This window comes from Micrasema longulum, unplaced genomic scaffold (genome assembly GCF_059751315.1).
Source record: "Micrasema longulum isolate JH-2025_06_02 unplaced genomic scaffold, ASM5975131v1 h1tg000089l, whole genome shotgun sequence".
Taxonomy (NCBI): Eukaryota; Metazoa; Arthropoda; class Insecta; order Trichoptera; family Brachycentridae; genus Micrasema; species Micrasema longulum.
In genome coordinates, this window is record NW_028277295.1 from 578731 (window position 1) to 604971 (window position 26241).

A 26241-nucleotide genomic window follows, 5' to 3' on the forward strand; every position below is an offset into this window, starting at 1 on the left:
TTGAAGAGCAAGTCGCTTAGATAACGAAATGTTTTTTTTAAAATTATTCGGATTACCGCAAATTAAATGCTTGAACTTTAAATATTAATAATGAATTATTGTTTTTTTACAGATTAAACAACTTTGGCAGAAGTAACGAAATCAAAAACTGTAAGTAAATGTTTTATTTCGACATATACATTTTTTAATAAATTATGTTTAACATTTTTTCTACGTTTTTTTTTATTTAGACACATATTATAATTTAATATTTAACGTTTTTTCCTCTCTAATGGAGCAAGATGCTTGTGTTTAGAGGAGTAGTTTGTTAAAATAGGAAAAATAACTTTTTTTAAGTAGGTGTCTTCTTAGGCGAACGCGCTGAAAGATTTTTTCAAACATTAGCCATTAAATAATTTTGAGGTGTAGATACTTGAAAAAGAAAATAGCACTCCGTTTTATATCGACGCTGATAAAAATGGAAAATGGTTAGAAACGGCATTCAAAAAGAATAGAGCCACCGAAAAAAAGGTATGAAGCGGTAATATTAAAAAAGAAATATGAGCGTATGATTAGAAATCTATTGTAAGATAGTAATGCTTTCGACGTTCCCTTAAAGTTAAAAAGAAATGGCTTTTACCGGAAAATAGGTTCTTTTCAATAGTGTTTTACAGATATTTTTTCTGGCAATCAATAATTTGGTCCATCACACAGTAATTAGTCTGTACCCAGGCAGTTTTAGTTGTTCGTGTGCTCATGAGAAATTATGAAAATATCAGATTTAAACCCCCCATGTTATTTACCAAACTCATAGTTAAAGGGACAATGAAAACAGTGGAGTTAAATATTTTTAAAATCATGGTTTATGAAATTGAAAACAGAAAAGTTTTCTCGATTTTTGACTAAAAAAAGTTTTTTTCAAAAACCGATAGGAAGACCCTTGGTCTTTGAACACAGTTTTTTGCATATGTGGAGGGAGTTTTTTGTTTGTATCGAGCATACGAAGTTATTTTAAAACGAAAATTCTGTGGTACTATTTTCACAAAAATAAATTTAAGTTAAGTTTTTCTTTACAAAAACAGTTCAATTATCTTTTTTTAAAACTATTTCAGCAGCTTGTTGTATTTATTTATTTTAACACTTTATATATATATATATACAGTTTACATACATATGCATAAAGGTGGACATATTGCCTTTAGGCAATTCTTTTCAACCTACCCGAACCGTTCAATTTGCGAAAATCAGTGGTATATGAACATATCGTAGGTGTATTAATAATTTATTTATAGGACAAAATATTTTGTTTTTCAAAAGTAAAAATTGATCAAATATCTACACCATACTATCAAAAGAGGAGAGTGTGAAGAGGGAATGAAAGAGGGCGGAAAAATGAAAAAACATAAATAATCAGGAAGTGACATTTTATACGTAATTTTAATGTAAATAAAGAAGGTTGATACTATCGTTTTACTTAACTTTAGTAAAAAATTAATAAATATTAAAATTGATTTCTCTAATCAATATGAAAGACTTCCATTCCATATAACAAAATGCATTGTTTTACAAGCCAAAAACTTAATATATAATATAATATAATTATGCACTTATCATGTTGGCATCGAAACCATTAAAACATGCAGTGACGTGAAAAACTTTACAAAACATTAGTTCGTCCCCAGCTAGAATACTGTACTCCTATTTGGTCACTTTGCTATAATGTAAGTATTAATAGACTAGAAAGGGTCCAACAAAAAATATTTTAATAGGTCGACGAAATTTAAATCTTAACTTCTAACACCTAATCTTCCGGAAAAACATTCGGCGTGCCAACTAGATCGGCAAGACAAAATCTTATGTTTTACACAGACAACGCGTCAAAAAATTATTTAAAAGAATCAACAATACCTAGAATATGTAAGCAATATAAGAATAGATATACTGAGGCTGATATTTTTTATGGCAATGTATGTAAATTTAAGTAAAAAATCATAGAAATATTGAGCGAAGTAGATATTTAATTAATTTTATAATTACACATATATTTTTTTTATTTCTTATATTTTATATTTGTTATATTTAACTTAATTTAAATTGTTGCCTTAAATGTAAAAGAGTTTTTTTATTTTTTAGTGTGTGTATGAGTGTCCTTCACTAATAAACAAAAGAATTGTCAATATTTATGTACATACTGTTTGTTTACCGAATAAAATAAACAAATTTAGTTTAATTAGATATGTTAAAGACATTTTAAATTTATCTCCTACTTAACTTTTAACTTTAACGTTTACATATATCTACTACCCGTATCTCATTAATTTTTTAAAATTAATTTAAATCAAAGGTGTTTGAGTATGTCCAAATGCTTGCAGACTGGCTGGATTTCCTCCCTAGGGAGTTATTCACGTTTAAATTTATTTCAACAGTGAGAGAAAACATTTTTGAGAAGGAAATATGGAAGTCTAGGCATTTACAGCGCTTACGACCTGTCATTGGCTGGTTTAAGTGGCCACTTTACATTTTGTGTAAAATTGTTTTCAAGCGTTGCCTAGTAGGTGATTTGGTTCAGCCGGATGAATCTCCCCCACGTGATAAGGGTTTCCACTCTTTTACTTCACAAAAGTCAACAGATGGAAGAGTTGACGAAATGCGAATGTTCAAACATGGGCAGAATGGTGAATGTTACACGAAGTGTAAAGTGGCTACTTAAACCAGCCAATAACAGGTCATAAAAAAAATATTCACAAGTAATTCAAATAGATTAAGTCAAAGAAGGAATCGTGTGTTAGAAATACCACATTGTAAATCAAGGCTCGCACAGAGACCTGCTTATTTTATAGGCTCCAAAATTGTTAATTCTTTTTTTACTGATAATATTTCATTGATTACAAACTTTCAAAATTTTCCTTATTTTAAAAAACTTGCACTATCCTGGATTTAAACTCAAGATACGAACTCTCTTTTTCTATGATTTATTTTGTTGCCCTTTAATAATAAGGAATATTTTTGTATTTTTTTAAATATTTTTTTTCCCTTTTTTAATTACTATGAAAAAATAACATATTATCCTTTACAGAATGTCTTATTTTTTCTTTCTTCTGTTACACAAAAATATTATAACTGTCCATTATTTATTATTGGAGCAAAAATTCATTAACATTTTCTTGTATACCCACGAACAGGCCATGCCTTTGTGGGATTTTTGTTTACTATTTTTACTATTAATATGTATTTCATCGTTACGTTATTATGCTTTAATTTTTAAATACTCTGTTTTATCATTCATGTTTAAAAAAACAAAAAAATTAAAATAAAATAAAAAAATTAAAATAAAAAAAAAGCCCTGTAAATGCTTGGGCTTCCATATTCCCTTCTCAAAAAATGTTTTCCTTCTCTGTTAAAATAAATTTAAATTCTCATAGAAGCAGAGAGAGAAACTAAACGATGTATTATTTGTTTTATGTACTTTTTATAACATCCTCTGTATTCATAATAAATTAATGTGAAATCTGTAATTGGTCTTACTTTTTTTTTTTTTAAATCTCGTACCTTGTGTTTATAAAAAAAACTGTATGATTTCCATAATAAATAGATACATCAATAAATATCCGCAAAGTGGGTAGCGGCCAGTTTGACAAGCGCCTTAAGTGTTTTCGGCGCGGATTATTTCAGTGAGGACACATATTTTTTTTAATGCATATATTTTACAGGCAAAAATTTCAGAGGTATGTAGTATGTCAAACCAATGATTAGTAATCTAGGTTGTGAAACCGGTGTTTTATTCAAAAAAGGACATCCTTTAAAAGCTGTGGTTCCTCTCAGAAGAGAAAACACGATCAAAATGGATAATTGATTAATTAAAAATGCAAATTTCCAAACTGGATTACCAAGGATTATGCTAATCCTCCTTCAAAGGTCCTCTTTGCTCCACTTTTGTAATAATGATTCTAAATGAAACTTTTTCTCTTTCGCTGTTTATATTTTCTAAAATTCCTATCTTTTAATGAAATGAGATAAAAAAAAGGTAAAAAAAATAAAAGAAAATGAATATTTACATGTATTTAAAATCAATAATATAATTTATTTATTGTATTGGGTAAACAAACGGTATGCACAAAATATTTTGCCATTTTTTTTGTATACCATTAGTGTAGGACACCCATGCACACACCATTAAAATGTTTAGACTATTGACAAAAATTCAAATTATGTTAAATAAAACAAATAAAAAAGACAAGAAGTAAAAAAGATGCACATAATAATAATATTAATTTAATAAATGCTTTCTCCAATATTTCTATTACTTAGGACTTAAATTTACGTTTATTGTCCTGAAAAATATCAACCTCAGTAAGTCTAATATTGCTCGCATATTCTAAGCACTTCATATTGTTTTAAATAGTTCGCTGACGCTTTATATATGTAAAACAGAAGATTTTACACTAACAACGAACTATTTTAATCAATCTGCAATACCTAGAACGTGCGATAAAACTATCGTAAATATAATTGAAACATGTAAATATTTTAATTATATACATTTTTATGGTATTGAGAGTTAGTGATATTAAGAATTATTAATATTGAATGCAACTACAATGATGAAGGTTTTACCATAATTAGTGCCCTGGCGAAGAGACGGAAAAGTGTTGAAACCTGTAGACATAGAGAAGCCGATAGGTATAAACAAATTTGTACCTTGGAGGCAGACGGATGCAAATCCAGAATCTGATGAAATGACATTTCGATTTTCGTATCCAATTTTTGATCATGTCCATTGATTGGGAAGAAATTTAAGTCCTAAAATGGAAAAACTAATATATTAAGATACTGAACAAACAAATTGATTTTCTGAATTATCAGAAATCACTAATATAAAGTAGATTCTTTAGGCTATTGTTGAACATTACTTTGATGTTTGGGTTTGCATCCATCTGCCTCCAAAGTACAGAAATATTTACTTACATTTAAAGAAATGTTTGACCACTAAGTAAATGTTTTAATTATTCATAATATTTAATATGTATACTTAAACACGATTTTTTGGATCGCTATAGTGATTTTCTATCTTTTCATTTCCAATATAGTCTTGGGCAACACAATATTAATTTGCCATATATGAGATGCTGCTCCCTTTATCTCTCCGGCGGCTTAACGACCCTTTTTTATTTTTTTTTTTATTTACAATTTTAAAAAACCCGTCAGGGTTACATTAGAAATTTAATATTGTCTAGTCATTTTATGTCTCGTCTAGTCTAGTTAGTTCAGTCATCATGTGCTTTTACAGATTGATTTTAAATTTGTCTCCAGTAAAAGTTTTCAAGTAGTAAGGTAGGTCGTTGTAGTGTTTAAGTCTATTATGTAGTATTTTTGACTGTCCGGTGTTTGTCTTTGCTTTGAGCTTTGACCTCCCGCAACTTTCGCCTGTAACTACATCTGTCCTATTTAATATCCTCCAGTGCAATAAATATGTCCCAGCTAAATAGAATAAATAACTTCTTTGAATATTTGTATTATTACAAGTACGGTGTTAGAAAATTAAAATAGGTTAAAAAATAATGAATCTAACCTACGTGTCAGTCGTTGAATATTAACTTTTTATGACCATGAGAGTTCGAGACTTCCATTCTCTTCCGTAAAATTTATATTTCGACTTATTTTATGGAAAGAAAAATACATTTCCTTTGAATCACGCGAATTTATTCCGAAGGGTAGTTTTCGGCAGAAAAACAAGCGGATTTATATAGAGAATCGTTAACCCTTATAACCGAGTAATATCAATAAAGTAGAGAAATACGCACTGTTTTATGTAAAGGGTGAGCATTATAACTTCAGGGCGCGTATTTTTATGAAATTATTGATACAAATAATTCAGCGAAAAATGTACCGTTATATAATTTTTGTCGGAAAATTTAAGATGAAACGCGCATGAAATGTTAAAGTACAAGTGAAGGTTCTGTTTTAAAAACCTCAAATGTCACAGACAACAGTTTTTCAGTAAAGTTTTTAAACTGAATACCACGGTTTAACTGTGGTTTTTTTTATTTTTTTTTATTTATTTACAATTTTAAAAAACCCGTTAGGGTTACATTAGAAATTTTATATTGTCAAGTCATTTTATGTCTCGTCTAGTCTAGTTAGTTCAGTCATCATGTGCTTTTTCAGATTGATTTTAAATTTGTCTCCATTAAAAGTTTTCAAGTAGTAAGGTAGGTCGTTGTAGTGTTTAAGTCCATTATGTAGTATTTTTTACTGTCCTGTGTTTGTCTTTGCTTTTTCAATATGATAGTGTTGTTGTTGTCTGGTGTTATATTTGTGTATGTCAGCATTTTTGGCTAATATTATGTCGTCGTCTTGTATGTTTCCCAGTGTTGTTTTGTGCACAATTTTTAAGGTCTCAATTTTAGTCAAGTAGTTTATGTCAAACTGGTGTGTTTTTTTGTACAGTTCAGTCTTAGAGGTCAGGTAGGTTGGTTGTATGTTAGTTTAAGAATTTTATTTTGTTGTCTTTGTATTCTTATTATGTCTGTCTTGTTACCAGTTCCCCAGAAAGCGATCATGTAACTCAATTTACTTTTGACATAAGGCTTCATACATCATAATTTTTTCCTTTCTTGATATAAAATCTTTAATTTTGTAGAAGAGGCTATGTAGTGATGCCATTAGTTTAGTGAGTCCGTCTATGTGTTTTGTCCATTTTAATTGTCTGTCCATTGTGAGTCCTAGGTAAGTCACATGTTCTAGTTCTTGAAATATTTTAATGGAATAAAATCACAGAGATACTTTATATTTGATGAAAAATTAATCTTCATTAAACATACACAGAGCATAACTAATAAAAGCAGGAAAACTCTCGGATTTTGACTTTGAATCAGTCAATGTAATGAAAATTGTATATGTTGCTTTAGTATATAGCCAACTTGAATACAACTCGGTAATATGGTCACCATATTATAACGTGCATATTAATAGGATCAAAAGAATTCAACATAAATTTTTACGTTTCGTTCATTTTAAATTAGGTATTCCAGCTGAACATGTTAATTATACATACTTAAATAAATATTTAAATTTACACACATTTGAAACTCAAAGAAAATTAAATGATTTGTTATTTTTATTTAAAATATTAAATTCAATATTTGACTTCCGGACTGTTAAAATTAATTAACTTGCGAGTGCCCGGTCGGATTACTCGATTTTATAAACTCTTCTATATAAATGTATCCACAACTAACTACAGTGCACACTCGCCTATAAGGAGAATTCATGTGTTTGCAAACGAATATGCAAATGATATAGATATATTTAATACAACACTTTTGAATTTTAAAAGGCGGTGTATCAATTTATTATTTACAAATTTAAATACTGAAATAATGCTATTTTGTTTTATATTGTATACCTTTTATTAACGTATATCTCGGTTGTCAGATGGCAGAAGGCACCATTTGTATTTTTAACAAATCACAACAGGGACGGAGAATACCTTAAATAAGGGAATATGGAAGTCAATGCATTTACAGAGCTTATGACCTGTCATTGGCTGGTTTAAGTGGCCACTTTACACACTGTGTAACATTCACCATTTTGCCTATGTTGGAACATCCATATTTCTTCAATTCTTCCATCTGTTGATTTTAGTGAAGTTAAAGAGCTGAAACCTTTATTGTTGTGAAGAGATTTATCTGACTGAATGATTTCACATACTAGGCAACGCCTGAAAACAATTTTTTTCAATTTTTAAACTTCCAGCCAATGACAAGTCATAAGCCCTGTAAATGCCTTGACTTCCATATTCTCTTATTTAAGGTATTCTCTATCCCTGTTGTTATTTGTTAATATCCAAATTATGTTTCCAATAATTATGTGTTCATTGTAATATATGACATTTCTTTGGCATCCAGATGTTTACTAACTGATATGGATATATTCTAATCATCACTATGAATGCATCATCTGCATGGCATGTGATGTTAATGACCTTATCTCCCTTAGTAGATTCACTGCTGAATTATTTCACATAGTAGGCAACGCCTGAAAACTTTAGTTTTCAAATGTTTTAATTAATTTTTCAGTAAATACACGCAGTAAAAAAAAATCAGCGTCATTTAGAATGGTAATTTATTATTGAAAAACAACACTAAAATATTTAAGTTTGTGGATTAAAATCTTGAAATTGAGATGTATTTCAGCTCTCCTGAACACTTTTGAAAATTACAGATGGTCCCTTCTGCCATCTGACTACCGATCTATATTCTTAATTATTATTTTTCTACATTCTTCTAATTTTAAGATTCTTTTAATACAACAGATGGGAAAAAAATGAATTTCTGTTCTCTCTTCTAGAATATATGTATGTATGTACTATATGTAAGATTCGTGTTTACATATTTTTCTTTTCTTTTTCACCTCATTTTCAATTTTCAGTTACTTTTGAGTAAAATATATGTCTGTTCTTTGTATATAAATATATTTAAACATGTAAAAGCCTACAAGGCGTTCAAATAAATAAATAAATGCACTGTATTGAATCTGAAAGATTTAAAAACATTTTCAGTATAAAAAATTTAAAAAAATATGTCAATGTGTTGCTGTTTTTAGATAATGTTTGAAACTTTGTGATTTTACAGTGGATTGCCAAATCAATACTGACAGTACCAAAATTTTGTAGTTTTCATGTATACATTGTCCTTCTTGCATTTGATGGGAATCCTTTCATTATTTCACCACTGATACTTTCAAAAAGTGGCAATACTAGCGAAGAAAAACATTTTTTTTAAAACTGAGGTTGCTTCCACGTAGTGCGCATTTTTATAAAAACGCGCGAAAAAGAGTCTTTTAAAAAACATATCAATTAATTATTTTAAATAGTTTTAACCACAGATATATTAAATTATCTATTCAGTGGTTTTAACAGTTCAGATATATATATTTGAAAACGTTAGTAAATATTACGTTGTAAACTTTTTTGGTCACATCTTATTTTATTTAATAGTTTAAATATCTTGACCTAAGTTCTTTGTTTTTTTAGTACGGTCAGGTATTCAGACACGTCCCCAAGAAAATGTGCGGAAGTGAAGACACTATTATTAATCACCAAATATTTTTAAAGACGAATAGCAGTAATAACAGGAGTTTCAAAGTCTGTAGTTAACAAAATGAAGACAAAAAATGATCAAAGCTCTTTGAAGTAGATCGCTTTATAAAATGTAGCAGAAAACGAATCACCACACTTCGTACTGACCGCAAAATCAGAGATATCTGTCTTCAAAATTGGAAAAAGAGTGTTGCTCGTCTAACCTTGATGATCAATGAAAAATACATTAAAATCCCAAAAAATAAGGCTATGATGCAACGCGAGTCTACATAGGATCCAAGACTTGATATTTCTCTCTTATTTATTAAAATGGTGATGTTGTAGTTGTCGGAATCTTCAAATGGACATTTTCACATCGGATTTTTTAACTTACATTTATATAACTGTGCTGGAGTATACAAAAAATATTTTTCCTTACTATGCGAAGAATACGCATGAAAGTGATACCACATTAAATCTGTTTTACTGTATCAGAAAGAACATGAAAATAGAACTTGTAACAAAGAAGACAGAGACGCTGTTCAGGGGGCAGTGTTTTTGTGTGAAAGATACAAAATAAAAAAAAGAAGTTGGTCCAATCGGTCGACTATTGGCAGTTAGCCGGAGTGTACGCGAATTATATAACCTGCGAATTTGTGTTTTTTTTATTTATTTGGCTATAACAGGCTTAATTTTTTTTTTTTTTATTAATTATGGTAAAAAGTTATTTACCAGTACGTCATTGTGGTATTTTTTATTTTATAAATGTCTGAACTTCAGAATTTTCTGTTTTTTACTTGAGGTAACGCGATGTTACATCACTGGGTGTAAAGATATTTTGTAGCAAAGCCTTTTTAGAGTTAATTTGGCAAACTACGAAGAAATTAAAATGAATTATTGAAATACAAAAAGTGGCTAAACCGAAACTTGTACAATAGTTGAACTCTCCATATTTCGATTTGTAAAAATAACAACATTTTTTTTTGCCTAAAAAATAAAAATATGTGATCCCGACAGTATTTTTTTTGCTGAATTCAAATATGATATCAGTTCACGCAAGCTTTCCAAGATATAAACATGAATATTTTCTAACATTTAAATTCATTATGTTAATATTAAATGTAAAAAAAATATGAAAGAATAAATAAATAATACTTTTTTTTTTTTTTAAATAACACACTGAAATAATGCTATAAAATTTTACGTCAGCACTCGATGTTTAAAGCATTTTATGATAAAATTCCTCGTAAAATTCTTTTTGAATTCAAATCAAGGATCTGAAACTGAAAATAGATGCTTTTAAGTAATTTCATGAAACGATAAAAATTTGTTCACTTTAGCATTTCGCTCGCGGGGATACAGTACAAAATTTAATATCTTCCCTAATCAAATAAGATCCTCAGCTATATTAATTTGATTTCTTTTTTATAGTGCAGTAGTCAGATACCTGATATAAGTTCGAGGTATTAAATTTGTTTTTAAACATGTTTTTATGTTAAAAAAAATATTTCTGTTTTTTGCGTGAATATTCACTTTTCATTATAAAATATATTTTAAGTTTATGTTATCAACCGAAAGAAATGTATCATATTTTTTATAATACAGAAGTTTTTATTTATATAAAAAAAATATAGTTGGAAATGTATACAACGTATTCAACGATGTATACAACGATGTTAAATAAATCTATGTTTTAAGACCATAGAGAACTACATACTTAAAAGTAAAAAATAAAAATATTTTTGAGTCTGTACATTCCATTAAAATATTTCGTAGCTTTTGTTTATGAGCGCGTGAAAGAAACTTTCTAAATTGAACATTCTAGTGCGCAATATTTTTTAGTCTGTACATTCCATTAAAATATTTCGTAGCTTTTGTTTATGAGCGCGTGAAAGAAACTTTCTAAATTGAACATTCTAGTGCGCAATATTTTTTAGTCTGTACATTCCATTAAAATATTTCGTAGCTTTTGTTTATGAGCGCGTGAAAGAAACTTTCTAAATTGAACATTCTAGTGCGCAATATTTTTTAGTCTGTACATTACATTAAAATATTTCGTAGCCTTTGTTTATGAGTGCGTGAAAGAAACTTACTAAATAAAACATTCTAGTACGCGTGCTAATACAAAAACAATACTTGATTGACCGTCAGGCTACATGAACTTATTAAACATTTAAACGCACTGTACAGTTATATGAAAACTTACATTATTGTAATACATTAACATAGAGCGAGGAAAAACTCCTTTAGTCACTTTGTCGTAATCTTAGGTAACCTGAAGTTAGGAAATGATCGCAAGATAATCACTGTCTGTTTTCACATTAATAAAATTATTATCAAATTTCATATTATTTTTCTTACTGATCTAATTCAATTACATCTCTTTCTCCCAAATTAATGTTTTACGTATTTGTCTCAGGGAGCTCGATATTTTGTCATTTTCGGAAATCCTGTTAGAAAAAATATTATGTTTTAAATTATCTAATATACGTAAATATGCAATTTTTTTTGTGTTAAGGTTTTACTTGAAAATTACGAAAAAATCATTGTTTCGGTCTTGTTCATAATTGTTGCTTAGATATTAATGAATAAAGTGGAAATTGCAACGCCGGTTACATTACAGGAAGAACGTAGAAATTCAAATAAATTAAACAACGATACATAACCCAAATACATATAGGAAACATTAGAATAATTTGCCCTATACAACATGCACTCAAGCAACAGAAGAAAAACAATAAATAATCTATACCAAATCGCAGAGGAACATCAAATTATAAAGACACTACTGGCAAACCCTAACACAGATCCTAATATGATCCCTATTGAACTCAGGCGATGCGGTTAGTTATATTATGAAATAAAAACATATCTTCCTAAAAATATCCTGAAACCAGGTCTGACGGCCTGAAATCCTCAATTATGGCATTTCGCCGGGCGAACATTAAGATTTGGGGGTGGACTAAGAAGGGCATGCAAATATTTTAAGGATATTTCATTCACGAGCCAGCGAATCTACAGAAGCAGCCATTCGTGCTCAACCAGTGGGCAATAATAACAAAAAAAATCAAGTTGAAAACATCCCTTAAACTTGAAGGTCTATTCTATTAAAAATGCATACCGACCCACGAGGTGTTTTTTTTTCAAACATTATTTTATTAAAACTTACACAGTCGTGGATAATTTAAACAACACAAAAACATACAAGGTACATAGTAAATTATTTAAAAAAAACATTTGTTGGCTTTATATTGGAACTAGATTATTATTATTATTATTATTGATAACTTATATAGAGCCATTTTCGTAATATAATACCTCAAGGGCGCTTTACAAAGTGATTATATGCAGATTTAAATTTAATTTTAACTTTTTAATTTAAGAAAAATAATGTACTTTTTCACCACATGCTAAGAATTTATTTAAATGATTTAGAGAACAAGAGGGTTTTAAGTTTCATCCGAAACATCACTTCACTCTAACAGTTTCGGATTTCTACTGGGAGAGCATTACATGCCTTAGGGCCTGCGACCGCAAATGCACGTTCGCCGAATTTAGTGCGCTGTTTGCGTAGAGGTATAATAACTTTTCCTTTCGACGTAGATGTAGCTGATCTAAGCATAAGACGTCTGTCAGCTAGTTCATCTGGAATGCAGAGTTCCCTTAGATATTCTGGAGTAGAGTTGTGCAGCGACTTATACATAAGCCAACAGAGTTTGTATTCCACCGTCTGTGCAAAACGTAGCCAGTACCATTCCCGAAGTAGTGGAGTGATATGACTGAAATTAGAGATTCCAAAAATAAGTCTCGCTACAGCATTCAATACAGCCTGTAGGCGAGTCATTTTATTCATTACAATAATTGACTCTAGACACTACAAACGCATTTATTAATTGACGAGTGGCATTAACTGGCAAATTTTTGCGTATGCATTTAATTTGTCTCAGCTGGTAAAAGCATGAACTTATCGTTCTACTAATTTGAGCGTCAAGAGAAAGGTCAGAATTAAGGATGACTCCCAGTAGTTTAACTGTGGGTAAAGCGGTACACCTTACATCGGGTAGTGCCGTACCCTGAATAAAATTATGTCGTCTGGCTGAAGCCATCCATAGTTGTTCCGTTTTGTTCCGTGATAATTCTGATAACGCAGTGACTCGGCCGCTCCATCTTGTCGGTTGACGTCCATGCAACCTTGTCTCTTCGACACTTTCCGGTAGGAATTTTTTCTCCAAACTATCCGACTTACCCCTGGAAATGTGTCTAAAGAACTGCAGGATTCTTTTCTCGCACATGAATGTAAATCTTTCTCCTATGTCCAGATCCTGGAGTAAAGATACATGAGTACGTCTAGCCGTCCACGGAATCCGCAGCATTTGCCGCCAACACCACGTTTCAAAAGCTTCGATTTTTTCTTTTCAGATTCTCTCAGTGTTCAATACTCCACAAAGGGAAACAAGGGGTAAAAAAAAGATAAGATTAGAAATGAGGAAAAAAACAGAATCTCAAAACTCATTGTACAAGGGATTGAAGTTGTACAATGAGTTACCTGAAGAAATATATAAAATTTAAATATTTAAAATTAATTAGAAAAAATACTAACACAGAGAAATCAAAGGCCTTCAAAAGTCTCTCTTTGGTGTTAGTGGTTATACTGCGAATCTTTCAAATATTCACCAGCCTACTACTCATAAGTAAAAAAAAAAAAAACAAACAAACAAAAAAAATAAAACCAATAAAACAAATAAAACAAATAAAATAACTAAAATAAATAAAATAAATAAAATAAAAAAAATTAAATAAATAAAATAAATAAAATAAACAAAATAAACAAAATAAACAAAATAAACAAAATAAACAAAATAAATAAAATAAAATAAAATAAATAAAATAAATAAAATAAATGAAATAAATTAAATAAATAAAATAAATGAAATAAACGAAATAAATGAAATAAATTAAATAAATTAAATAAATGAAATAAATTAAATAAATAAAATAAATGAAATAAACGAAATAAATGAAATAAATTAAATAAATTAAATAAATTAAATAAATTAAATAAATTAAATAAATTAAATAAATTAAATAAAATAGATAAAATATAAAATAAATTAATAAAATATATTTATATATATATAAAATAAATAAAACAAAATAAGTAAAACAAATTAAATAAATTAAAAACATTTTTAAAAAATTAAATAAAAAAACAAATAAAAGGCGGGATTTCACCTTACAAGGAGTCATTTAGATTAACGATTCAATTTTTTACAATAAGTGTTCTCCATCCCTGTTGCAATTTGTTAAATTATTTTCTTCTTGGTTTTTCAAAGAATAAAAACAATACTTAAAATAACCCCTCATTTTTACTGCAGTATCGTTCACATTTATTTTTATATTATTACCTATACAATTTGATTACGTATGTTTTATTATCAAACCAACTGCGTAGATTGCAAAATAACTAAAAACGGTATACTACAAGGAGTGCTTACATAAGTACTCCTTGCAAACGTAACAAGAGTAGAATGATTTCCTTTAACATTATTTAGAGTAATAAAGTTTTATATTTCAATCCGCAAATAACATGCTGTTGTATATAGTGTATTACAATTGGAAGTTAACGTTTATCGACAAAGTAAAATTGAGTTTTCTCCGTGAAAAAATAATATAAATACATATTTCTTTCCAAACATGTTTAATTATAGGTTTGCAATGAATTTTTCTGACAAATAAAAACATTTTCTTACATAAATATCGATTTCAATTTATACCGTCTCAAATGCACCGATAGAGGTTGTGTTTGTTATTAGCCTTAGGAACAAAGAGAGTATCTAGGGTCCCCCCAAGTAGCACCCTTTTTTCAATATTTTTTTGTTCATAATATTTTTATTTTTTTTGCATAATTTCACCCCATAATATTATAAATGTATCTAGATGGATTTTTAACTTTGAAAACCCTCTGGGTCAAATAAATAATGCCTAACGGTTGTGGGTCAGATAAACCCACTTATAATACTCATATATTTGTATTTTTTTAAAGGTTTTTCAATATCATTTAATCATCAAAATTTTACCTGAATCCATAAGTTAATATTTTATGTACGATTATTCGCAATTTCGTTAAGGAAACTGACATACACAAATTACATTTCACATAATTGATAATTTTCAATATTACTGGGTCTAATTTATTTATTTTTTAATATACACGGCACCCAGTGCCTTTTACTTTAAAAAGATACATATTATAAATAATATAAACATTTCAATATAATATGAAAAACTTAAAAATAAAATATAAAAGTATTATTTTACATAAATACTATATATGTAACATAGCAGTTTTGTATAAAGAACATATTCTGATATAAAAAAATAATTAAACAATGTGCGCAGATAAAACTTTAAAAGGAAAATAATTTACATATATATTTTTCTTTAAAAGGTACAAAATAAAAGTAATTGGACTCATTTCCGCTAGGTATAAGTTAGGTTACTTACTTATTATTTTTTAAGTGAATTTAGATGTTTTCAACAGGAGCCCGCCCAAATGGCGCTCACGCTCTCTCTACAAATAGCAAAATATCAAAAATAATTTAAAATAAATAACGGTCAATAAAATATTGTACGAAAGAATAATTTATTTTATTTTATTAGTTGACATAAAAAATATTTTTAAATATGTTCGTTGCATTCGCCATGCCCCTAAGACACGATTCTGTTAAAATTTGAACTTTGTTTGAAACCGTCTGATTACTTCTTTTGTAAGGAAATAAATAGTTGCGTTTTTATGATTTACCCAAATATTTAATTTTAAGCGCCATTTTCAACGAGTTATAAATAACTGACCATTAGATAATGGGAATTATGTTGGGGTAGTGTGGGATTCGAATCACGGACCTTTGAGCCGTGAGTCCGAGGCACTAGCCACCGGACCACAACCCGATTCAATTATATTTCCAATTGAAATTAAAATAGAACGTCGTCACGAATTCTGACGTCACAATTGTCAGGACCAAACGTGTCTTGTTTTTGAGGAGACTTATTATTTATCAATTTTATTTTAAAAGTTATATATGAAAACATTTCTCTACAATATTTACACTGATTTTGAAAATACAATTATTTACTCCAAATCCATTTCAGATATTTTTACCGGTATTTTTGGTATCTGAAATTTCTCTTTTCGCATATCATTCTAAAGTTTTATGATTTTAAACTATTGGCTAAGGCGAATTTACCCACCATTATTAAATGTATTTTAATTGTACCAGTAATTAATGAAGTAGTTCATTAAAACGTAAAGCTACAAGTCATAAAATTAACTTCCAAAAAGAGTTACGGTATTTTTATTTCAGTAAAATTATACAGTCCACACTACTTACAACAGTATTATAAAAATATTGTTTGCCAAACAGCAAATATTACAATTCATTTGCTTGACAGTTAAATAATCTTCGATACGTTGGTCAGTTTGCAAGTGTGCTTCTTGTTATTTAGTCGCTTTTTCCAGCAATAAACACAAAAGTCCGGATTTCGTGTATTAGATTTGGCATGCATTCCCTCTCTCAACTCTCCGCTGACAAGTTGGTGACTTCAGATCAGTGCTATTCACCGTGTAGCAGAGAGAGGAGGCTTAAGTTCTTTTACAAACATTAATAAAATGAAGAATTGAACGAATATCGATGTTCCAATATAGGCAGAATGGTGAATGTTACACGGTGTGTAAAGTGGTGAATTGAACCAAACAATGAAAGGTAATAAACCCCAGAGTAGAGTAGATACCTAGTCTTTTTTATTTCTTCCTCAAAAATAATTATTACGTCTGTTGTAATATGTTAATAAAAAAATAAGTTAAATTTAAATAAAAAAAATTACTTTAAATATGTTGCAACAGAGAGGGAAAAAAAAATTGAGAAAGGAATATGGGAGTCTAAGCATTTACAGGGCTTTTAATGTGTCATTGGCTGGTTTAAGTGGCCACTTTACACACTGTGTAACATAAATCTCACCCACATGATAAAGTTTTCAGCTCTTTTACTTCACAAAAGTCAACAGATGGAAGAATTGAGAAAATGTGGATGTTCAAACATAAGCAGAATGGTGAATGTTACACAGCGTGTAAAGTGGCCACTTAAACCAGCCAATGACAGGTCATAAGGCCGGTAAATGCCTAGACTCCCATATTCCATTCTCAAAAATGTTTTCCCTGTCTGTTGCAACTAATTTAAATATGAACAACTCCCTAGGGAGAAAATTCGACCAGTCTGCAAGCATTCGGACAGACTGAAAACATTGTTAAAAATTATACAATCACTTTTGTAAGCGCCCTTGACGTATTTTACTAAAGAAATGTCGCTGTATAATAATGGTTATAATAAATGGTATTTGAAATTAACGAAATTCAGAGTATTTATTGCTCACTGCTACATCCTTAATAAAAATATGTTGTAAACAAGAACAAGAACAATTTTTCCTTCCTTTCTTACAATAATGAAATTCATCGACTTAGATGTATAGAGACATATCTCAAAAGTATGTAATTATTTTATTTAGTTTTAAAAAAAACCCCCGGACAAACGTTAAATTTTATAAGAAAGATATTTGGTTCTTATAAAGTTCTTATAAATATATGTTAAAAAGGGTTTTTACATTAATATGTTTCATTGTTGTTATATTTATGAACAATGTTTGATTATGTCCAAATGCTTGCAGACTGGCTGGATTTTCTCCCTAGGGAGTTGTTCATATTTAAATTTATTTCAACAGAGAGGGAAAACATTTTTGAGAAGGGAATATGGAAGTCTAGGCATTTACAGGGCTTATGACCTGTCATTGGCTGGTTGTAGTGGCCACCTTACACACTGTGTGACATTCACCATTCTGCCCATGTTTGAACATCCACATATCCTCAACTCTTCCATCTGTTGACTTTTGTGAAGTAAAAGAGCCACTTAAACCAGCCAATGACAGGTCATAAGCCCTGTAAATGCCTAGACTTCCATATTACCTTCTCAAAAATGTTTTCCCTCTCTGATGAAATAAATTTAAAGTTTTATTTATCGTTTCAGCATTTAGTTTGTGGAAAAACATTTTGAATTTATTTAAAATCAAACACTTTGTAATTTTTACCACATAAGAGTTTGTGTGTAAAGTGGCCACTTAAACCAGCCATTGACAGGTCATAAACCCTGTAGATGCCTAGACTTCTATATTACCTTGTCTTAAATGTTCTTCATCTCTGTTGTAATATGTTAATATAAACAGCTCCCCAGGGAGTTGAATCCAGTCCTTGTCTACAAAAATTTGGACAAACTCAAAATATTGTTGATAAATTACCTGGTCCATGAAAAAGTATAGAAATTGAAAAAATAACATTTTCGGGCGTTGCCTAGTATGTAGGTGAAATAATTCAATTAGGTGAATCTCACCTGCATAAATAAAGGTTTCAGCTCTTGAACTTCACAAACATCAACAGATGAAAGAATTGAAGGAATATAGATGTTCAAATATAGGCAGAATGGTGAATGTTACACAGTGTGTAAAGTGGCCACTTAAACCAGCCATTGACAGGTCATAAGCCCTGTAGATGCCTAGACTTCTATATTACCTTTTCTTAAATGTTCTTCATCTCTGTTAACATAAGAGTTTTATACACTTTAACACAACTAGTTTCAGGTATTTTGAATTGCCTATCATCAAGTGTAAATATAAACAAAACTAAAATATATACACACTGTGTATATATCTTAGTTCAAAATGTCCAAAATGGCAGTCTGAATATTTATTTTTATTTTAAGTTATTTGTCTTTTTAACTCATAATCCCTAATATGGCCACCCATGGAAGCAATGAATGTGGACTTAACCGCGACGCTAATCAGGAAAATAATTGCAATCGCTTAATTGAATCTTTCCTGAAGAGAAGTTTTAGTGGTCTTTCATTTAACGGGAAGGAATGTTTTTATTATTGTTATTAAAAGGATATTTAGTTTAAAATCGGCGTGCGTGGAAAGTGTGTCAGGAAATACTGATGTGGCGTTCCATCCTCTCTGCTTATCCCTTCGGGGAAATGGCGTGATGGTTATTTAGTTAGTTATTAGTATAAGACTTTGAACTAATCTGAGAAATTTCTAATTTAGTAATATTATTATCACTTTGTCTAGACGAGCGACTCCTAAAGGGTGTTTCGCGGAATCCTGGGGTTCTGCCAAAGGGACATAAGAATTCCGTGAGTTCGGGGGCGCGGGAAAATCGACGTAGAAAACATAAAAAATGTATGAATATTTCGTTTTTAATTTTAATAATTTTAAATCAAAATATGTTTCACAAGTTTATTTTTGTCAATTTACATTTTTACTCTCGAGATGGGGTTCCACAAAAATGACTAATAATAATTAAAGTTCCATAGACAAAAATGGAAACTGCTGTTCTAAAGCATCGATATTATGTTTATCAAATAATCGGGTTGTGGTCCTGTAGCTAGGACTCACAAATCAAAGGTCCGTGGTTCGAATCTCACTCTACCGCAACTTGATTCCCATTTTCTTATCGTGAGTTATTTACATCTCGTTGAACATGGCTCTCAAAATGAAATATTTGGGTAAATCATAAGAAAGAAAATATTTCTTAAAAAAAAAACAGATTTCAAAAAAGTAAAAATGGTGTTGATTTCCTTCCCATGACCGTATGCCCTGTTTTAAAAGTCACCGCACGCACTGATACACAGATAAGTACTTAGGTAGTCATAGGATCGGGTGGAAGGGGCGAGGCAATGTGCGGTGGAGGGGATGGGGTTTTCTTAATAATGGGGAATATTTATAGCAAGGGTGAAGATTTTTTGAATATAATATTATTAATTAAAATTTTCTCAGTTTTTTTTTTATGTCTCAGTATTTTTTAAGTCATTCATTATTATACCATTACTTGTAACATAATGTAAAATATTAATTTTATTGGAATGAAACGGTTTGTATCCATAATATGGTTTGCAAATTCAGAAAATCTAGCACTAGAAAGTCCACGGCGGTGTTCATAGTCTCTGGACTGGTATCAAAATCATAAAACTGGTCAATTTTTCCTACATTCAACAAAATATATCAAGATACGCTGCAGTTTGCGTACCAATGCAGTGTTTATTACACTATTAGGGGCTGACAGACAATAATAAATAAATTTATAATAAAATATAATTTTCTAATTACCTAATTTAAAATTATTACACTTTTAAAAATAATATTATAATTAATATTTTACATTTTTCATTTTTGCCGTTGGGACTAAAAGTAGATAATGAAAAATAAAAAAAATAAGGTGTCAACCATAATCTTTTCATTTTAGACTGGATTTTCTTCCTAGGAAGTTATTAAAATCTAAGTTTGTTGCAACAGAGAGAGAAAATATTTTAGAAAAATAAGTACGGAAGTCTAGGCATTTACAGGGCTTATGACCGATCATTGGCTGGTTTACGTGGCTACTTTATAAATTATGGAAAATTCGGGATTCTGCGTATATTAAAACATCTTCATTTTTCTCAATTTTTCTGGCTGTTGACTTGAAATAAAAGAGCTGAAACCTTTATCGATGCGAGTGAAATTCATCTGGCTGAATTATTTTCCCAACTATGCAATGCCTGAAAAGACTTGATGCAGCCAATAACAGGTCATAAGCCCTGTTAATGCCTAGACTTCCATATTTCCTTCTCCAAAATGCTATTTTTCCATGTTGCATCAAATGTAGATCTTCCATAATGATTTATTTTTAAGTTTTGACAAACAAAAGTTTTGTTCTAAAACCGGTTGACATGTTAAATTTATTTTTTTGAATTTATGTAAGCAAAATACGTAGTCATATTTTTTTACATAGAAAATCAACTTATTGCCTCAAACGTTAATTACATTTTTTTTTCTTAACTTTCACGAAGATAAGGCTCTCACATGCGTATAAATGTACAGTATTGTAACGGGTAACATTTGGTGTACGAACGCTACTCGTTTCATTTTAAATGTATGGAACACATCTTTTGATTGTTTTCTGTGGCGAACGCATCTAGCAATGTCCGATCTCTAAGTTTCTTTCTCCGTGGCAAGCAGCCGTCAATATGAAAACGGTCAGATAAAAAACTAAGGAGGACTACAACATTGTGTAAGTCATTTGAACTAATTTAAATCATTCCAATGCAAAGTGCTACTACTACTACCATTATGCCATTTCCCCATCAGGGTAGAGAGATATGATGGACCACCACACACGTCTATCTTGACGTAAATTCCCAGCTTCTTCCACATTCATACATTTGGTTATACATCCTCTTCGGTTTGCCTGCTTTTGACATCACCATACTAAAGTTTTTTATTTATCTGATCATGCTACGCCTTCTTTGGTCGTTTTCGTCCTTCCTTAACATATATACATTTTTTACAATTCTGTTTTATCCTTTCGTTCTACATAACCAAACCAACTCAGAGACCTTTCTAGATCTTATCAATTATATCTGACTCAGATTGATGGTCTCGCCTGATTTCTGATCTCGCATTTAATGATTATGTATAATAATTCGTATTATCACAATTCTAATAACAACTGTGGATATCGGCAAATTTCGCATATAAATTCCTAGAATTAGTTTTTCACCGTGAGATGCGTACTAGCTGTTGGGATGCTATTAATATAATTTATTATGGAAATATCAATGATGGAATAGATGTCAATCTGAAAATAAATTGTCAAGAGATCGCCATGTCGCAAATTGTCATTGGAAAGATATTCTAACGGAAAAGCTTCTGTAATCTGATGCTATACCCTTTGATAAGACAAACTATCCGTATCTGTCTGCTGAAAATTTTCCGACATTTTTTTCCATGAATTGAGATGACTGAAAAGAAATCTGATAAACAATTATTTTTTTAAATTTTCCAATTCGACGCGTCGCCATTTTGCTTCATAATAAATATTTTATAAATTACTAATTAAATTTAGATTAAGGATTAAATTATGTTTGTATCTTGAGCGGGTTCTAGAATCTATAAGAAGTTTTCATTTCAAAAAATTTTTTTTTATTTGTTGTACAACTCAATTCATCTTCTGGAAAACTTGGGTTTTATTTCAGATATTTGACTCCATACCAGTGATATATATTTATACTACAAAATTTTTAGTCTGCCCAAATGTTTGTAGACAAAAGACTGGATTTGACCGTCTAGGGAGAAATTGAGATTGACAAAAAGTGACCACTTAAACCAGCCAACGACAGGTAGTAAGCCCTGTAAATACCTAGACTTCCATATTCTCTTGTTCTCCATCTCTGTTGTAATATGTTAATCTTAATAACTCCCTAGGCTGTGAAATCCAGTCTTTTGTCTGCAAACGTCTAAGACAGACTCAAAATATTGTAATAAAACCAACTGATCCAAGAAGTGCATAAATTCGAAAATTGTATTCAAGCGTTTTCTAGTGTGTGAAATAATTATATCAAATGAATCTTTTCACAACAATAAAGATTTCAGCTCTTTAACTTCACTTTAATCGACATATGAAATAATTGAAGTAATATGTATATTCAAATGACAAGTCATAAGCCCTGTAAATGCCTAGACTTCCATATTCTCTTATCTAAAATGTTCTCCGTCTCTGCTGTAATTTGTCCATCTAAATGACTCCCCAGAGGGTGAAATCCAGTCTTTTGTCAGCAAACATTTGGACAAATTCAAAATATTGTAATAAAGTGTATTTCAAATAGTTCACAGAAAACATACATTTTTTTTTTATTTGCTAGGCTTATGTTAAAGACATCGATGTCGTTAGTATATTGATTTGTACATGCATCCGTATACATTAAAATATTTATTTGTTTATTTATTTTATAAATTTATTGGATAAAATAAGTATACATATTTAATAACAGGGAATCTATATAAAACTAGTGAATAGAAAATGAAAACGGAGTGTTCTCTGTTTAGGATAGTCTCCTTTAAACATGGCTCAGCCTGTTCTAAGATGGAGATTTTTTATCTTTTAAAGCATAAGTAGTTTTACACTAATATAACAATAACAAAAAAAAACTAAAATTACTTAATTGTAAATAGCTAATCAAAAGTCAGAAATTAATAAACGTAATTATTATACGAATATCAATTATTTATTTGTGCCAAGAATACATATACTTAAACATAAATAATAAAGTAATGATAAGTAATGAAATATATGAAAATATAAATAATATGTGTACCAATTATAGAAAGTACTACGTTAAATAATCTACATATATTTTTCAAAAAATCTCTCGCTATACTATTTATATGTGCAGTTATTTTTATTTTAAAATTAGTTTTACATTTTAAGTGTTTTATATTTGGTATTAAATCATTAAATATTTTTAGAGAAATTACATTGTATTGCTTTTTACCAAAAGCGGTTTATGCAAATTGACAATACAGTTAATTTATGTTGCTGAACTTTATGTGTTTGTTATTTTGAACGTTTCTCTAAATCTAAAACTATCACATATCATTGCATTTTACGCTCTATTGTAGATATATTTTTGATTGTTTGAAATATTTTTTCGATCGGGGTGCTTTTTATAGGTACGTCGTTGTGGCGCGCAACCTCCAAATATATCTTCCTAAATCAAGAAGACTTGGTACTGAAGGAACAAGATTTATGTTCTGCTATTTTCTATTTTATGTGCAGACTGCTCCGCACTTCATATTAATTTATTACTCGAAATGTAGAGCGCACGGAAATGGCACTTACACCCCGTTATTATACATGTAGCTAGATAATATATCTCAACAAAGACGGAAATGTTTTTCAGACAGGAAATATAAAAGATTTGAGATGGAAAACTTATCTTTTCATCGACTTTGTTATTTATTTTTTTACGTAAAAACCTACCCCAAACAGCCTTTCTTAAACATTTCAAGATAACATGTAAATAAAACCGTTGAATAAGTCTGTAAATAAGGTAAGTAAATTTTAATTATGAAAACAAAATATTCAAACATAAATATATTTATTTACAAATAATCATAATGACGTGCGGCGTTTGCTTTCGAAATAATTTTGAAGTATTTTTTTCGTTATTTTTTTTTTGGATTTTTATCATTGTTTATTTTATCTTTGAGAATATATTTTAATTGACTGTGGTGCTATTTTTGAAAACCTATAATTTGCTTATTTGTTTTTTGTGTTGTTTTTTATATATGTGATAATTGTAGTTGTTAATTATCCGAGTACATAAAGAAGAATAAATCAATAAATAAAAATAAATGAATGGATGTTTTTTTATTACAGTAAACAACTGGGAGAATGACTAGACAGGTGCCACCGTTTTGTAGCAATAATTTACGGAAAGTGTATACTTGTAATGCCATATTAAACAGACGGCAATAGTTATTCCCACGTATCCGATATATTTAGTGTCGGGTATTGTTCCTATAGAACAAACCTTTTGAACTTTTTCAAAGATGGTGAATGGTAATTATATTTATTTATTCATGCATTTCATAATATCCACAGTTTATTGTTCACTTTGCCCAGCTGTACGAAACAGTTATTATGATTTTCTTGTTGTATTACTGTAGAATGTTTTATTATATAAACTTTTTACTGAATATGATGTATAATGTTTACGTTTAATTTTTTTAATTTAAATCTTGGGTTATAAGGAAATTTATGTTTTTAAAAAATATAAAATAAATATTAAGCCAAATATGTAGTAGTATAAATGTTTGTAAAAGGCAGATTTGCCGTTTATGTTATTAAAAATAAATTAAATAACAATACATGAGACTTTTTCATAAAAAGAATACCCCACCAAGCCTCTATTTATAGGCCCATCATCAGGTGAGAAAAAGATGATATGGAAAGAGGTTATGAAAAATACACCACAACACCCAAACCAGTTGAAAAAAAAATATCTCGACTGTGCTATTTAATTATAATGAATTGTGGTTGTGATGTCACACGAGTCTACATACGATACAAGACTTGATTTATCTCGCTTATTTATTTAAATGGTTAAGTTGTATTTGTTTCCAATCTTCAAATAGACATTTTTTACATCAGATCTGGAAATTAAAATTTCTGTAAGTAAGCTGGATTTTAATACAAAAATATTTTTATCCTATGCGAGGAATAATTGAACGTACTTAATTATGCAAAAAGCAGCTGGTGTACAATTTAGAAAAAAAATAGATATTGGTTGGATCAATTGAACGTAGTTATGCAGAAAGCCGCCAGTCCACAATTTCGGAAAAATGAAATATTGATGTTATCGGGTGCAGTAAGGTTGATTCTATGTTCTGCTAAAAACAGCCAGACCGCTTTCATATAAAAAACTGTATTAATCACCTCCGGAAAAATATGTCGATCACAAAAACGGCATTTCTTAATTTGCAGAAAACATCTTAGTACTTTAAAAATCTTTTAAACTGGTCGAATATACAATAAGATTCTTGTTTGTTATATATAAAAAAAAAACTTATGTGTTCATTGTTTATTGTTTGTTAAAGTCAAAAACATTCAAACTATTATGTAGATTTTATAATTCACTCTTTTCACAAAATGGTTATTATCTCAGTTTTACTTTTCTATGGCTGGCTGCTTTCTGTATAACTACGTTCAATTATCCTATGTTCTGCTAAAAACAGCCAAGCCGCTTTAATACAAAAAACTTTTATAATCTCCTTCTGACAATAGTATTGGTCTCAAAAACGGCATTTCTAAATTTGCAGAAAACACCCATAGCTTTAATAAAATCTTACAATAATTTAAAACTAAAACTAAAACTGGTCAAATATGTAATAAGATACTTGTTCCAAATAAAAAAAAACTGATGTATTTATTGTTTATCATTTCAAGTCAAAAACATTCCAACTGTTGTATAGATTTGCTTATTCACTCTTTTCACAAACGTGCTATTATCTCAGTTTCACTTTAATATGACTGGCTGTTTTCTCCATAACTACGTTCAATTATACGAATGAAAGTGATGCCAATACCACAATAAATCTGTTTTACTATTTAAAAAAGAGCACGAGAATAGAACTTATAACAAGAAAGACAGAGGCTGTTCTTTCGCCGATATTCGTGTGAAAGAGACAAAAACAAAAAGGTTGGTTATTAACAGTAAGCTAGTTGTATGGCTAGTGTATTTAAAATTGTAATTTATTTTGCTACAACA

The 26241-nt window shown here is 29.5% G+C and overlaps 1 protein-coding gene across 1 annotated transcript in view; it reads left to right on the top strand.

The window, feature by feature from the left end:
• Positions 1-26241, top strand: part of LOC148284787 (FMRFamide receptor-like) — a 589885-nt gene that overhangs the window by 438606 nt on the left and 125038 nt on the right. Inside the window, exon 4 of the mRNA XM_088234890.1 lies at positions 113-150. The gene's annotated coding sequence lies outside the window, so the exon portion shown is untranslated. The remainder of the gene's footprint in view (positions 1-112; positions 151-26241) is intronic.